The sequence below is a fragment of the Corvus brachyrhynchos genome, unplaced genomic scaffold (assembly GCF_000691975.1).
Source record: "Corvus brachyrhynchos isolate BGI_N302 unplaced genomic scaffold, ASM69197v1 scaffold31, whole genome shotgun sequence".
Taxonomy (NCBI): domain Eukaryota; kingdom Metazoa; phylum Chordata; class Aves; order Passeriformes; family Corvidae; genus Corvus; species Corvus brachyrhynchos.
In genome coordinates, this window is record NW_008236196.1 from 1,922,205 (window position 1) to 1,938,484 (window position 16,280).

Below are 16,280 nucleotides of genomic sequence, written 5' to 3' on the forward strand. Positions count from 1 at the left end.
AAACGAGGGAGTGGGAGGAAGGAGAGAAAAAAATAAAAAAAGAAAAAAAAGAAAAAAGAAAAAAAAGAAAAAAGAAAAAAGAAAAAAGAAAAAAAGAAAAAAGAAAAAAAGAAAAAAAGAAAAAAAGAAAAAATCTCCTCCATTCTCCTTTCTCTCTTGAGGGTGTACTTTCCAGCTCAATAAAGAGATTATACTTGTAATTTACTTTTCAGAGGCACTCAGGCTATTTTCCAAGTGACTCTGCATCCTAACTTAAACATATCCTATCATCTTATAGGCTACATTTGAGACATTTGCTGTTTTCAGCATTCCAGAGCCTCAACAGTTGAAAAACAGCTCCTCACTGTTACAGTGGCACCACTTCTGTTAAAGCAAAAGTCCAAATATACTGAAGTCAATGGGAGTTTTTCTTCAAATAAGCACAATGAGATATACACTCACACTCTAAATGAGCAGCACTGCACCATCAAACTGAGCTGGAAACCCTTGGATAAAAATCAGTTCACTTTGGTCAGTAAAGACTGAATCATCTGAATTACTTAAGTTGGCAGGATCTCTGCTAGCCCAAGCAGTTTTCTGGTAAGTAAAAGCTAAAATTGCAAAAGAGCAAGACCAAGGGGGCAGCAAGGTGGCCTCCCTTGTTCTATTGCTCTGCACACAGCAACTGACACCTTCTCTGGGCAAGATCACACTCCTTACCCTCCCTGCCACAGAAGTCATTCCTCACACCCAACACATCTTCTTCAAATAACCCATCCATTATCACTCCCAGCTGAGCAAATGAAGCTATCTCCTTTGCTAGAAAAGAACATATTTCACTCTCTTCCTTCTGAAACTCTCTCCTTTTCCCAGCAGGAACATCCCCCACTGTTACTCCATGTTGGGGACAATAGAGAGCAATGAAACTGGAGAGCTGTAAGTGGGGAACTTGGGCAAAAGAAGAGACAGTGATCATGAGGAAAGCATAGTGGAATAAGAAAGAGCCTTTTTACATTAGCCTGTTTCCAGAAAGCCCTTGTAAAAGCACTGTCTTACCAACTACAGCAAAAAGTTCAGCAGTATTATTATACCCCACTTCTTTAACTATCACCATTCTTGTCTGTCAAACTATAACATTCTACTGCTGACTTGAGCCTTTCTTTTCAAAAAGGCAATGAGAGTACACCCTGTCCTACAGTCAGTATCTCCAAAACACATCTGGGAGACCAGCTCTTTTCAGAAAGAGGGGGAATTCAAAAATTAAGTCTTAATCCTGTCTGGTGCAGCCCTCATAACATTAGTATTTCAAGGTGTTTTTCTTGAGCTGGCACATACAACTGACATTTGAACTTCTATAATTTAACACTTGTCAGTATAAACCAGCCACTCTGCAGCCAGAAAAATGTGTTCTTTTGGTTTAGGCTGTTTTCTTATCTGAAAGAGACAGAAAGTCTGAGCAGGGTTCACCTTACAAACTCACAGCAGCAGGAAGCAGAAGACAGAAAACCCTGAGAAAATAGAAGGATTAAAAATGGAACAGAAAAAAAACAGGAGAAAAAAAACCCGAAAAGTGTTTTCTAATTGCTCCATGGATTGGCTCATGGCTCTGCTGATGGATCAGCACTGATGGACTTAACAGCTGTACACATCTGGCACACAGGTGTTTGTGTTAGCATTCGATAGCTAGACAGCAGCCAGATTTTTAATTGGGTTGGGAAGAAGAGATGAAACAGCAGCAGGAAAATCTAAATACACATTCAGTGGTGCAAAATCCAAGTCTTGACCAATGAGCTCTGCTATGCAGTTGTCGAGAGCTCTGCCCATAGCAGGCACAGGGTCTCCTGGAGGGAAGATTCTTCTACAGTTATGTGGCAGACAAAGGCAGCTGTTGCTGAAAGAGCAGCATTTGTCAACACCCTTTTGACAGAACAAAGAATAGAAACAAACTCAGAATTGCAGAAACCTCAACCCTTATGCTGGAAAAAGCAGCAGCTCTATTCTCCCTTATTTGCATTCTACTTTCCTGACTGGATATGGAAAGATTGCATTTGCTTTCTTAGCCACCAGAGCACACTCTGAGCTTGTGTTCAACAGATTGTTCACCTTGATCCCCTGGTACTTTCCTGCATCATTGCTATAAACAATTTTGTGTCATGCATGGAGCCCAGATGTACTTCAGATGCATTTTTGATCAAGTTTCCAGTCACCTCACAGAAGTCAGTGGCTATTGCTGCCTCTTCATTCAACTGAGGTCCAGCTACAGATTTGACCCAGCTATTGTTAGGATCAGATGCTTTCATGAGCTTACAAACTGTTAGCCTTATCAACCAAGTGTGACTCTCACTCCTCACTGTAGTGGCAGTCATGATACCTTTTTGCCATAAAATCCCTCTGATGCCATTGACAAAGACATTGTCCTGTATAGCTGATATCCTTTCACTTACCCTTTCAAGCCCATCTGGGATAAGCATGAAGCATGACTGACCTATGATTACATGGGCCAGACATGTTAAAATGCTGGAATAACATTAGTTTTTCTTTGATCCTTTCAAACCTCCCCATTATTAGAAGCTTTGATAAATATCTAATCAACAGATCACTTGAACCTCTTTGAGTAACCAGGATGCAATAGCAATTCTTGTTCTGACACATCCCCAAATTTTCAAAGTTTAGCTTGCTTCTCCTGAGAGGAAAGCATTAGAGTTCTTTGACAAATGCCAGCACTGAACTACTCTTGACACAGAAACCAGTGATTTCTCAAAAAGCTGTCATACCTGAAATGAGGTAACTAAATATCACAAATGAGAAGGTCGGAACAGTATTTGTGACACCTATATGCTTACTGTTCTCCTGATTAAAAAGAGTTTTGTGGCAAGCTAAAACCACTTGTAACTCCTTTTCAAACATGAGAATCTCTTATTTTAAGCAAACAATCGTTAGAAAGATTATTGTAGGGTTTATTTAATAATTTAGCAATCTCAAAAGAACTATTCAACATGTAACATTTTTTAATCAAATCTGTTCTTCTTCAGCACATTTACAATTGACAGGCATCAGAGAACCAAAAACTTTTGGGCCTCTTAGCTAACTTTTGTATCCTGCTTTTTTAAACTACTTCTGCAGCTCTTATGCATTTCTCTCCTCTCTGAGAAGCATTATTATCCTTAAATTGCATGCAAGACCACAGTTTTGGAAGGGAAGAAATTTCAAAAAAAAAAAAGGAAAAAAGTCAGTAGATTGATACAGGTTACTGGTGGCTTTTACAATGGGTAAAGAACTTTGCCTTTGCATGTCCAAAGTTCCTTTTCATTTTGGGTAACTGTGTTCTTCTGTTTTAATTCACTTGATGTTTGGAAAGAATTTTACCATTTTGTCCACTTCACACTGAGGTCCCAATGAGATGCAGCAAAGCTACCTTTCATTCATCTTGAATATGCTCTCCTCAAGCAACATTCATTCAGGTTCTCTTTTACAGTTTCTTTTCTGCTGCTGTCAGATTTCCACCTGTGTCAGCTTGACTGGAGAGGAGTTGGGAACTTCAAGGATACAGATTGATTAGAATTGGAGCATTGCAAGTCTTAGTACAGAACTAATCATGGACAGCTAAAACCTGAAGAGTTGCAGTTTAACAGGGTCATTTGAAATTCACACTTTAAACTGACCTTCTTTCATGTCCTTGAACATGAAAACACCAAGCAACCCAAGAAGTCTTAATCTTAGCAAACAGAAGTAAATTTCTATCCACTTTATTCAAATCAGATGGAGCTAATCTGCATGCCATCTAGGAAACAAGAGAATTTATATTGTTCCTAAACACTGAGAAAGGAGACCACAAAGACAACAGCCACTTCACAGGAATGATGAAGTCTCTCTCCCATGCACATTCACAGTCAGAAGCACATGAAAAACTGAAATGTATTTGCCTCTTCTCTATGTTTCGATTTTGCATTAGATGGATAACATTGCTAAGAATATATAACTTGGAAATAGGAATGAGTCTCCTCTCTGCACTGGTTCTCAAATCCTTCTACATGCAGAGCATTCCAAGCTGCACACAAGCCTGCTCCTACCACTCAGTGGCAGTCACATCTCACACTAGTATTGACTGGGGATTTCCATCAGCTTTTTATCTCAACTGAACTAAACATGCATCTCAGTACTCACAGGGCTGCTACGTGCCTTCTTTAGAAGATATTTCCTTCATGGGAATGCACCCGGGATCAAGCAAGTAGGCATTGAGAAAGCTGAATGGTTACTTAAGAGATCTTGAGATGCTGAGAACTGTCCTAAGAGCACTGCACAATCCTTTAGACTACAGAAGAAAAAAAAAAACAAAATACCTACTTGAAGCTGATGATGAGACTGGAAGGGGATGAAGGAGGGAGAGAGGAGAAATCAAGATAATAACCTTTGAAAGAATTCTTTTCCCCTAATTTCTGACATGAGCAATTTGAAGGTCTATTGGTGGGGTAAACAATTGCTGACCTAGAAGGAAGATCACAACTTTGCTCAGTAATTATTAATGAGTTGTATGCCACCCTGCTTTCCCAAAAGACTTTATGCTGTATTTTGGATGGACAGGAGTTGCATAAGAGCATCCTGTAAGCAACACTGAGGTTTGACAGCATTTGTCTGAAACACTCTCCTGGACCAGGAGGAGCACCTCGCCTGCATATCGCCAGGCCTACAGTGGACTGCTGCTTGAAACAGTGGCCACATACCAGGTGCTGACAGTCACTTGCTGCACAGGCAGCCAAAGTCCCCTGCTGTCTATCCATACAGGTTCTCACAGTCGCACTGCCATCTCGTAAATCTTTCCCCCTCAGTAACATTTGGCCTGTTATCATTATCACCTCCTTCTCAGCCCAAGCCATTCACCCACAGAAGGGCGGCTCTGCTTCATTCTGCAACATGATTGTGCAAACTCCCATCATGTCCAAGATCAAACTACATTTCAGTGACACAGCCTCATGGAGATCCCATTTTTACCTCAGAGAGGGAAAAGCACCACCATCCTGTTCCTTTCCTGCCAGCAATACAATGGTCATGCTCCCTTCCTGGTTTGCACAGCCTTTTGGAGTCCAGCCTCAGGCTCACCAGGCTTGTCAGGTGCACAGCTCCCAAACACAGGAGATACCTACCCTTCTCCTGCCCCTCGGCTGCAACACCCCACCTCACTCTGCACACTAATCCCAGCTCAGGTTAATTGATACCATGCTTACCACTTTGGGTGTGCATACCATTACTCGTTATTTTTTATTAACACTTGGGTTTGTTTTTATTAATACTGTGAACTGAGAAAAGAAAAATCCCAGTGCAACCCAGTGAAATTTAATTCTAACCGTTTTACATTATCTCAGCGTGAGTTATGTTTACTTGTGAAAGCTCCTCAGCTTTGATGCAATACCAGACAGTAACCAGATATAGTTTTGTATTTATAGCTGTTTCCATTAACACAGTTATATTAAGAGCTTGTTAATGATCTAGTTATCAAATTGTCTAATTATGGTTTTGCTTAATTTCTTTTGTGCACATGAAATCACTTATAACTATTGCCTGTGATCCCTGTAACACCTAAAATGAGGTGTAACATATCAAAGACTGCTCTTTGGAAGTGAAATTTGTATATGCAGGTACACTTCTTTTATCACTTCTGATCTCATCATATTCTACAGATTTCTCATGTGCAATAGTGTAGATATATTGATACCATTTGTATGCTTGCAGAAAAATATTGCAGACATATGAAAACAAACAAAAATACACCAGAAAAGTTAAAATCTGTCTTTGAGGGTGCTATGTGCCCCTAACCTCCATGCAGCCAAATCTAAAAGCATTACAGCAGCCATGAAAGAACACTTATTCCACCTAGGATACAGGGCAAGAAGCAGGAGCACACCTCGGCTTTTCAGCTGGGAATAATTTCATGAGCAAAGTTGTTTGCAGATTTCCACTCCAGTTGCAAGATCAGCTTATGTTTTATTAGCACAGTATAAACATTTGTTATATGCAAAGGAGAACAAAGAGAAAAAACCAAAATCCTGAATAAACTAATGGAAGTAACAGGAATCTGAACTGCTGTCAGTGCAAACTGAGTTATTCTGTCACAACTCCCTCACATACAGCATGAGGTCAAACTGCTGTGCACAGGACACCTTTTCTCCAGGCAAAGCTCTTTTCTCCAGCCTTGGGGTAGTTGCACTGTTTAGCCATGCCAACACATGTGGCAGAAAGTGTGTTATGACATACAGCCTTTTTTTCTTAAGTCTGCTGCAAACATACCTGCTAAATTTCCTTACACTACATCAGTGTGTGACTTTCTACCCAAACTATAAACTAATGTGTATAATTCAGCATATGCTTCAGCTCCAATTCAACAGACTCTGCCTGCATCTGCTGAGGCAGGAATTGCACAGGTTTCGGTATTTTGTGCCAAGAGTAGGTGGTAGAGTCTGGCTTTGAGGGGCTGGTGAGTGCAGGAAGAAGTGTGGGGAGGATAAGAAACTGTGGTCAGGATGGAAGCTGTCGGGCTGCTGAGTGTGGCTTTACATGACAAGAGGAGCGCTCCAACTCCACTCACCATGGCTTTTGCAGAACCTGCATTTGGCTGCATCCACACCAGGCAATCCAGAAGGCACCTACTACAGCAGCACTGACTCAAGCTGATGCAGCTGAATGATATCAGGCTGCCCTGGGGGAAGGTACTGTCTTGGGTCCAGAGGCTGATGGGCTACTTGGCTGCCAGGCATCTGGTGATGTGGGTATAGAAGAAACCTTCATGAACCTGAAGCCAACTGAGTTGGTATAGAGTACAATATGATTCTGTGGGCCATGGTCAGCCCCCTGAGATTGCTGCTGCTTCTGAACACTCACAGCCAGGAGCAAGCAACATGGTCTTAACATTTACCACTGTGCTTCTCCAGGCTGGAAAATGCTCTGTTTCAATACATATCTTTACAGACAGATTAGGGGAGCTTTGGAGTACAGCTAATAACCTCTTGTTGTTGTCGCCTATTAAACAAAGAATATCACAACTCAAAAAGTAGGCACTGTTTCAGTACAGAACTATTGGGTTTGTTCAAAATTACTCACACTGTGAAACCCCAGGCTGTCACAGCCTGTATCCCATCCTCTGCACCCTCACAAATCCCAAACAGAACTGAAGGAGGCCAAGCACTCCCCTCCCCACATCCATTCACTGTGAACAGAAGCCTCAAGCCCTTGCTAAGGGACCACAGGGGACAGGCACATAATGAGCCCTCACTGCCAAACAGCTCAGCATTGCTGGCCCCTCATGACACCGATCTACAAGTGCGGGCTAAAAACATGTCTAACCCATTCTTACCACAGTTCACGTTCTGTCCTGATTAAGCTAACTGCTGACAAGCCCAAGAGGGGATCAGCCTCTTGACTTGTGTGGTCTGATGAAGGCTAAGATTACAAATCTTTTTCCAAATAGTCCCCAGGTGAGCCACACACACACACCAAAACAAAAAAAAAAAAAAAAAGAAGAAGAAAAAAAGAGAAGGTGGGGGGAAACTTCCAGTGGAGGCTGGTAACATTAGCCAGCAAACAAAAATACAATGTACCTCAAGTTACAGTTCCAGATGAAAATCTCTCTAACCAGTGGGGAGGAGTATGGATTTCCAACTTTTGTAAAGATTAAATGATACCAATCATGACTTCAGACTAATGCAGGACTTCTTGTGCACCCAGTCACAGCATAATCCATAGGGAAACAGGAATCACATCTGAAGAAACAAAGCTAATAGTTCTTAAAACAGTCACTGCCACTATGACACTGCTCTTGAAATACACTAAGGCTAATCACCCTCTCCCCTCTACCCAAGGGCGCCTCCTGCAATTAATCTACAGAGTAATCCTCTAAATCAAGCTCCAGGTTTCTCCACTACTAATTCAGGTCTTAGATTCAGAAATCAAACCCAATTTAAGAAAATCTAGACGTACCTTCTTAAATAAAAATCATTTACAATCAGCAGAGCAACCCAATGGCCTCTTAAAGTACTTTATAAGAATTTCAGCAACCACTGATTAAGTAAACACATTATAAAATCTACATACATGCATAATTCATGCAACATGAAAAAAATCTAATTTTTGTTATTTATTGACAGATAAGCTGACATCTGGATTTAGATTTTTAAAAAGCCAACTAAACAAACAAACAAACAAACAAATATTATAGTGTTAACATCATCCGAGAAAGATGCTTCAAGGAAAACAGTGCAAGGAAGGGGGAAACAAGGAGTTGTTATTTTACTGGTTTAAATTTGTTTTTGTCTGAATAGCTGAAAGCTACATATCCAGAAAGAAAACAATTGTGAGAAAACTCTCCTACCACTGCATTACCTTATTTTCCTCAGTTTCATTTCCAGAGCTTGGGTCTCATTTTATTAATAGTCTCTATCTACCTCTCATACACATCTTTACTCCTTATCCAGACAGACCCAGACAGTTCCCATCAGAGATTGTTCTTCTCTGAAGGAGATGAGGCACAAGCTAAGGAGCATAATGTCCTGGAATTAGCATCAAATCTCACGATTTCTACTTCTGGTGCTGGAGCAGAAGAGTTGCACTGAGATGGAGATAAGCTTGAGAGTCAGATGGCTGAAGGAGCCTGAGCAGGTCAGCAGTGATTAAAGGTGCCACTGTGGTTTTAGGCCAGATTCCCAAAGCACGGCCACATGAAGCATTTTGCAGCCAGCTCCCACAGCAGGATCTGTATCCCAGACCTTGGTGTCTACGTCCTTAGATAAACCATGACGAGCAATAGGGACTCTTGAGCAGTGACATCTGGCAGGGAACCACATAACCTTGCAAAGAAAAGCTGCCAAGCATGAGATTGTTTATTGCAGTTCTAAACCTCCAGAGCTGTTCTACCAGGATCATTAGATCCTCCCAGACTGCTACGGCAACTGCACCATTCTCTCCACACAGCTGCACCCCTTTAGACCACACCACTCGGTTGTGTTACAGCAACCTTTTGGGGTTTAAAACCTCCATCTCCTCAGAAACTGCATTGTCCACCTTCATGCACCACCATGGCAAGACAAGACACACTATCTTACTGTTCTTGCAGAATGTGTGCTGCTGAGCAGCCATCTCGTGTGGCCCCAAACTCCAGCTCACCACAGCAGATGGGGAAAGAGAAAAGAGAAAGAAGCAGCCACCAAGTAATTAATATACTACAAAAATGAAACAGATTGTCCATTGTCAGCCCTCCTACTCAGGACCTGAGCAAAGGTTAGGGACTGCCCTATAATAATAATAATGCACTCTTAGTTTGTATTTGCTTTTTCTTATGAGCAAAGTAACACAGTCAGAAGAGCCCTAGAATACTGCACTACTCAAGCTAGCAAGATCATGAGCTGTCTCTCACAGGAAAGACAAACTGCCTTTGCAAGCTGGAAGCTTGCAAGGACCCGATTCCTGTATGCCAACAGACCACTTTGGAAGCATACAGTGGCTCCACCTAGTACATTGTAAAGTGGGGCAGATTTTTTTGTCAGCCATGCTTCAACTTTGCAGATGGACATATAGTTGCGCTGCACAATCAAATTATTTGACATTTTTAATTACAAGCATTTTTGCTATTTTTGCAACCATTTGTACAGTTTGATATTGATAGCCAGAACTGTGGCTCCAGCTCACAGTACTTGTCTGAAATTATTTTATCATCAACACTACATAAGCTATGTGTAAGGTCTTCTAGGGTTTTCCAGATGTGATACTAGAACATTGGGATCTTTTTGTTTTATTAATGCTTACAGAGTCCCTATTGAGGACTCCACTGATTACCAAAGGGACTGGCAGTCTGGAGTACAGGGAAGTTCAACTCCCCCTCCCTCCCCTAATTTTAAATGCTTTTCGTGTTCTCAACTAAACCCTGCATTTATTATTGTAATTTAACTTACTCTCCCAAGTTACTATCCACAGAATGTTTTCTGGCATGCTCAAAAAATTCCACCAGAGACCTTTTCTGGCATCCACTTCTGTAGCATTTTCTGAATTTATTAAGCAAAACTTAAGTAACATGGAAAGGGAAGGATTACAGAGACATCAGTTGGTATCCAGTGCAAATATAACTAATGAAATATGACATGTGCAAATACATTCAGAGTTTTTATGGCTTTTTTTTAAAAAATAAACATTGAATACACCACTGCTTATTAAGTTCATTTGATTTCTAGGGAGAATTATACCTGCACAGCTAGAACATTCTACACCATCTTCCACAACAGATGTGAACCTCTCATTCCCCACCCAACCTTCTGCCCCTGTTCCCAGCCAGGCTTTGTACCAAATTGCTTTCACACTTACACTTGGCAGCAATGTCAGACATATTGGATGTATAAGGTGTTTGCAGCCCTCTTACACACAAATAAGCACTGAAATGTCTCTGTCCTGAACTTTGTTATGGCTGGTTTCCTCATGTCCATGTTGGTATTTTTAAAAAATCTACACAGAAAAGCGCCTTTGCTATTTAATAGCATATAAAGTCAGCTCTCAGAGGGCAATACAAAAAGAAATTTCAAAGGTTTGAAGACAGCACAAGTTATTCCTTTCAATCCCATTTAGAAGCGTTTTTAACTTCAAGAAGGGATACTGCAGTGCAATGAATAAATAATTCTGACCCCATCTTGCAAAATCAGTCCCAAACAGAAATTGCAAAGCCATGCACTTCCTATACTCTCCTTGCCCAGATTCCCAGTTCTGGATGATCCAAGAGTACTTGTAGATTCCTGAGTAAGAGAAGCAAAGCAACAGTATCACAGAAGAGCTGAGTTTGGAAGGGACCCCTGGAGATGATCTCAATACAACCTCTGTGTTCAAGTAGGACCACCTAAAACAGACTGCCTAGGACCAGGTCCAGTCCAGACAGCTTTTGAACATCTCCAGTGGACTCCACAACCTCTTTGGGCAACTTGAGTCAGTGCTCAGTCACTTGCATGGTGAAAATGTTTCCTGATGTTCAGATGGAAGCTCCTGACACTTTTCCTCACTTCTTTCAGAGCAATCCAGATTTGTGTGGGCTATGGTACCTGGCAGAACAGATGTTCAAGTCACCATCTGGAACATGATTGCTAGAGATTCCCCATCTTTGTACATACTCACTACACATCACAGCAACCACCACTACTGAAAGTCGTTCTCCCTTTACTTCCTCAAGTGAGGGAATCCTCAGGCTTCCTTTACAGTGACAGAGCAGAAATCACCTACTGTACATGTCCAAACTAGGCTCAGAACTCATATGATCAAGTCTACTATCAAATACATTGTGGCACGCTCCAAAGCGGCAGCAAATGTGCCAAACAGTGCCGTGCAGCCCTGTGGGACATGCTCTGCCTGGGTGGGGAGCAACTATGGTCCTGCTGACAGATTTGGGACACTGCCTTAAGCCTTAAGCCTGTTCTTGATTCAATGCATTAAAATGCCTTTAAGTCTCATCTCAGGAAAGTGATTTCTATGTCACGTTTCACTTGCATCTTTAGTACATCACTCACAAGATAAATCCATGAAACAGGTTGTCTAAGTCACTATGAGCAATGTCTAAAACAGAAAGAATTTTTTAAGTCAGTAGTCTGCAACCCAGTGATTCTTCATGTAGCCAAACAAGGCTGTAAAGGGACTTCCACAGGGAGGGACATATTTGAGCCCTAATGGCTCATCACGTGCAGTAACTTACGGAAATGTTGTCCCTTTGTCTTCTAAAAAGTTCATTTCATTTTAAAACAAGTCTGAAAAGAAGAAGTAAATAGTATAAGAAACAGCCAAGATGATAATTTTACGTGGTATCACAGCAGTCCTATGCACAGAAAAACCCCATGTGAGGGAAATGTGTGTCATGGCTGCCTCAAAGCAGTAAAAAGCCTTGGCCAACAAACATGGTGCCTGGGTAGCCATGCAGACCCATGGCACCCTGCTCACAGCTGGGAAGCTCCCTGGCTTGGATCACCAGGATTTGATGCCAGTACAAAATTCAGTTTCCAGAAGATATTTGCGATATTACCCTCTCAATTCTGCCCTTGGAGAGCACAGAGGTACCACGCAGATGAAGAGCTTTGGGTGCTGAACTGGTCCCCTCTCCCTTCCCTGCCAACCCCCAACACTCTCCTGCCCCTTTGAGCTCCCCAGGGTTTCCAGCTACCAGAAACTTTGCAGAAGTCAAGATACCCCTGTGATATGTGACTAGAAAAAATAAAATAGAAAGCTTATAAAGCTAAAAATAAGTGTAAGCTATTCTGGTATTGCTTGGGTGGGGGAGATGGGGAAGTAAAACACAGTAACAAATCCAGGTATTATGAGACTTACTCCGTGGAACATCTTTTCTTGATTCTGTTTATTAGAGACCTCCTATCCAAAACCTCAAATTACCCTAATTTGAAACACATTAGATTTTTTTTAATATAAAATACTAACCAAAAGAAACTAAATCTTGCAAGAGCAAGAAGGAATCCAATTTTTTGCCTCTAATGATAAACAACTTTCACTGCAGTCAGAAAACATGAGCAGGTCTTTAGCTCTTTGAAGAGCTCTTTAAATATCCTTTAAAACACTCAGGGCCTGGTCTTGCTCACACTAATTCCATTAGTACTGAATTTCAGGACTGCATCTTTCCATTTTCCCTCCACACACAGTCCCAAAGTTTTCTTTTACTCTTCACTCTTCCATAAGTACTGCAGAGACATGCAACAACTTCACTTTCTTTCCAGCCTTTTGTGAATTAAAAAAAAAAAGTCCTTCCATAAAACATTGGATTTTTTTCTATATGGCACTTTAAACAACTGTGAGGCAACATAGCACACAATAGTTACCAGGAAGGAAATGCTAGAAGATCACTGCATGCTGAGAATTAACTCCCTTTTCCACTGTCTCTGAAAAAATGGAGAAAATAGTGTTCTCATTTGAAATTAGAGAAGCTTAAATAAGGAAAAAATTGCTACTTGGAGCATTTTATTTTCCCCTCTAAAAAGGAACAAACAGAAAAGCAAGTTTCTGGGACCTTGTCTTTGACCAGGCTCTCTGTACATAGCAATCTTTGATCAAATAGCTGAGCAAATAATTACCATCGAGTTAGTTGTTTGTTTCCTCAGCATCCACTTCTTCAAAAGAGCTCATGAATATCAACCTCTCAACTGAGGCACAGCTTGAAAAGGTCTAACTTCGATAGAGCTACTGCTCAAGATTTTAACTTTTATTAACAGAGCTTCTAACCAACATCCTGCCAGCTTAGCTGGGCATGTAAAGAAGACTTAACAGATAATTTATTTTTTAGGTATGGTGGAGAAACATTAATAGGTGGAGGGTGTTGACTGAAGTGAAACACAAACACTAGCAAGCAGACATTATGAAAGTGGATATTTGGACATTTTGCTCTGCCTAAATTCTACTACACTCACCACTACAGTATGCAATCATCTTTCAGCTCTAAAATTAAACTGTTAGTTTTCATCTTCTCTCCAGATGGAGAAGCAAATAAAATAGAGTACGAACACTTCTTTTGACATACCAGGTGCTTAGACCAACAGACGTCAACCACACAAATCACAATATACTCACTAGAGAAAACCAAGTGAAAGAAATTAGTTTGCATGTGAAACAGGCTACAGGAGATTTGCAATGAATTTTACTGAGACTCACCCTCAAGGTAGGTGCACAAGAACTATATTTCAATCAGAAATACACACTTTTGTAGTTTCACTCTGACTAGCCTTGGATATTCAGTTTCTACTCTAGAATTTTAATTAATAGTTCAGTTGTGCTAAGCCCGCTCACTGAGCACTCCAAGTTTGACACTGTGTTTCCCTGGAAGTCATTGCACAGAGGGGAGAAAAGGTTGTATTGCCAAGGAGCTGTGTGTGAGCAGTAGCAGAAATGCTTCTGCAATAGTAGAAATGCATCAGACTGAAGGCTCTGTGCATTGCACACTTCTTTATGCATATCCATTTCACCTTTTAAGCCTAATTTAAATCGTTAAGGTATACACAAAAGCTCAAAGTTACAGATTTATGTTCCCTGCGTTATGTGACATGCAGTACAGACTAGCAAACAGATACCACTCAAATTCTGCTACTTCCTCTACTGGATTAGCACCCATAGTTAAGAAAAAATAAATCTGTTCTCTGCTTTAACCCCTAAAAGTTAACTGTCTCACAAACCCACAGACTGGCAAGGGTACACTGCAAGTCCTTCTCCTGTGTGTTACCATACAGACCATCACTGTGTTTGACAAGTGACCAAAGCCCAGCCATCAGGGAACAGAGGGAGACCATACTAAACACAAAACTAGAAGAATTACACCCCATCTGAAAGCCAGATCCTGCCCAAGTGGCAGATCAACTAGTACTTGTGTGAGCGGAGGGAGTATATTAACTTTTTCCCCCTGCAAAAACTCCCTTAGTGAGCTGATGAGATACCCACTTTTCTCCATCCAACATAAGATTTAGAGCATTTTACAAAGCAGGCTGTTAATCTAAGACCAGAAACTCAACATGATGAGGGAGATACAGTAAGCCAGTGGAAATGGAATTCATGCAGGAAGTTGAAGCAAATGGAAAGGAAAATCAAAACAGTCAGCAATGGGAAACTTTATTGACCAAGGAAAGGCTCATTCATCACATAAAAAGTTCAGCACAGAAAACATTAGCCTTCCTGACCTGGAATCTGTGATAAGGTCAGGATCCCTCATTTAGGGATCTCTCAATGACAAGTCCAGTTATTTCAGAGATAAGATTTTATTAGTGCTACTAAAAGACAAATTTCTGGGACTGGTTTTTGCTGGTGCAAGCACACTTTTTGTCTTAGGAATCCATGTGGAGTCTGAGAACCAGACCTTTAAATGGTAGCAGTGCACACACTTGGCAGACTTTGGGGCACAGTTACAAGTGAAGCTGAATTATTTTGTGACTTTCATAGTTCTGTTACCAAAACTTTAACCTATTCTGAAAAGCTGGCAATTACACATACCTCAAAAAGACAAAAACAGGGGCTTTAACAGCTCCTCACTGACACAGCAATATATCCAAAGGCAACATCAGGCATGAAAAGAGAATATTACACAAAAAATTTCCATTCAGTTCATATCTGAACAGCATTTGGACAGCATCATAAAGCCATATACAAAGATGGATACTCTAACATCACTTGAGCCTAAGTACACATTACAGTTAGAGGAGGAAAACAGGTCCCCTTTAAGAGCATCTGACTTGGAAGTGTCACCTTTGGAGGACTGTGCCTTCCTTCACTGACTATAAAAATACCCTAAATACATCAAATGGTTTGACTAAACATAATACTGCATGTAATTTAGCAAGGCTAAAATACTGAAAAACATTCCAAGTCATTTTCTCCACTGAAAAAGCAAAATTGTTGCTGGTGATTTATTTACATGGATTCCTAATACAAAGACCCATCCTGAAATTCCCTAAACACAAGGGCAATGTCTTTGCTTTGGCCAGCTTTGCTTACATTCTCCCAGATGTATGGACACTCCACATGAACACTCCAAATGGTATCTATGCAGAGGGAAGGTCACAGGTAATACAAGAAAAGAAAAGTACTTTATTTCACAAATTGTGAGAAAATTTCACAAAATAATACAGCATAAAAGAAATACTACACTTCCTTCTTCCACTGGGAGTTTGAAAAGGAGCATGGATTAAACTTGATGAATCAGACTAGCACCAGATAAAGTCCACAGACCACACCACTTTGTTTCAGTTTAGATTCTTACCTTACAGTTGTCAGACCATTTTTTCCCTTTGAAAAACACCACCAAGATAAAGGGGCTCTTGAGATCACCACACAAAGCACATGTTTATGCTCTGAAGAATCATACAGTACTGTCAAATACAAGTCACACAGGCAACTTACCTTAAGTACCAAAGAAATGTGATTTCTGCTAGCTCTCATCCTTTAAATCAGCTGAGGCACTAAAGAATAATTCCACCTACTACTCAGAAGAACAAAGGCTAATGGGGTGGTATATGGCTTGGCTCACTAAGTTCCTAAATGACCAGCAGGCTATTCCAAAAAACATACCCATTAAAACGTTTGGAATAACCAACATGAATAACAGAAATGTTGCAGCACCCCTGAGGTGACAGAAGAACACCAAACCTGTAATTTTTTTCCCATTAGCCCACAGATTGAATATCAACCTTGGACTTCCCTTTGGTAAAATATTGGTAAGTAAAGCACAGTCAGGCATTCCTGCCCCTCTGGTCCAAGTAATGACAGGTACAGGAAAAGGAGCACCATCTCTTTCATGAGAGGACGTA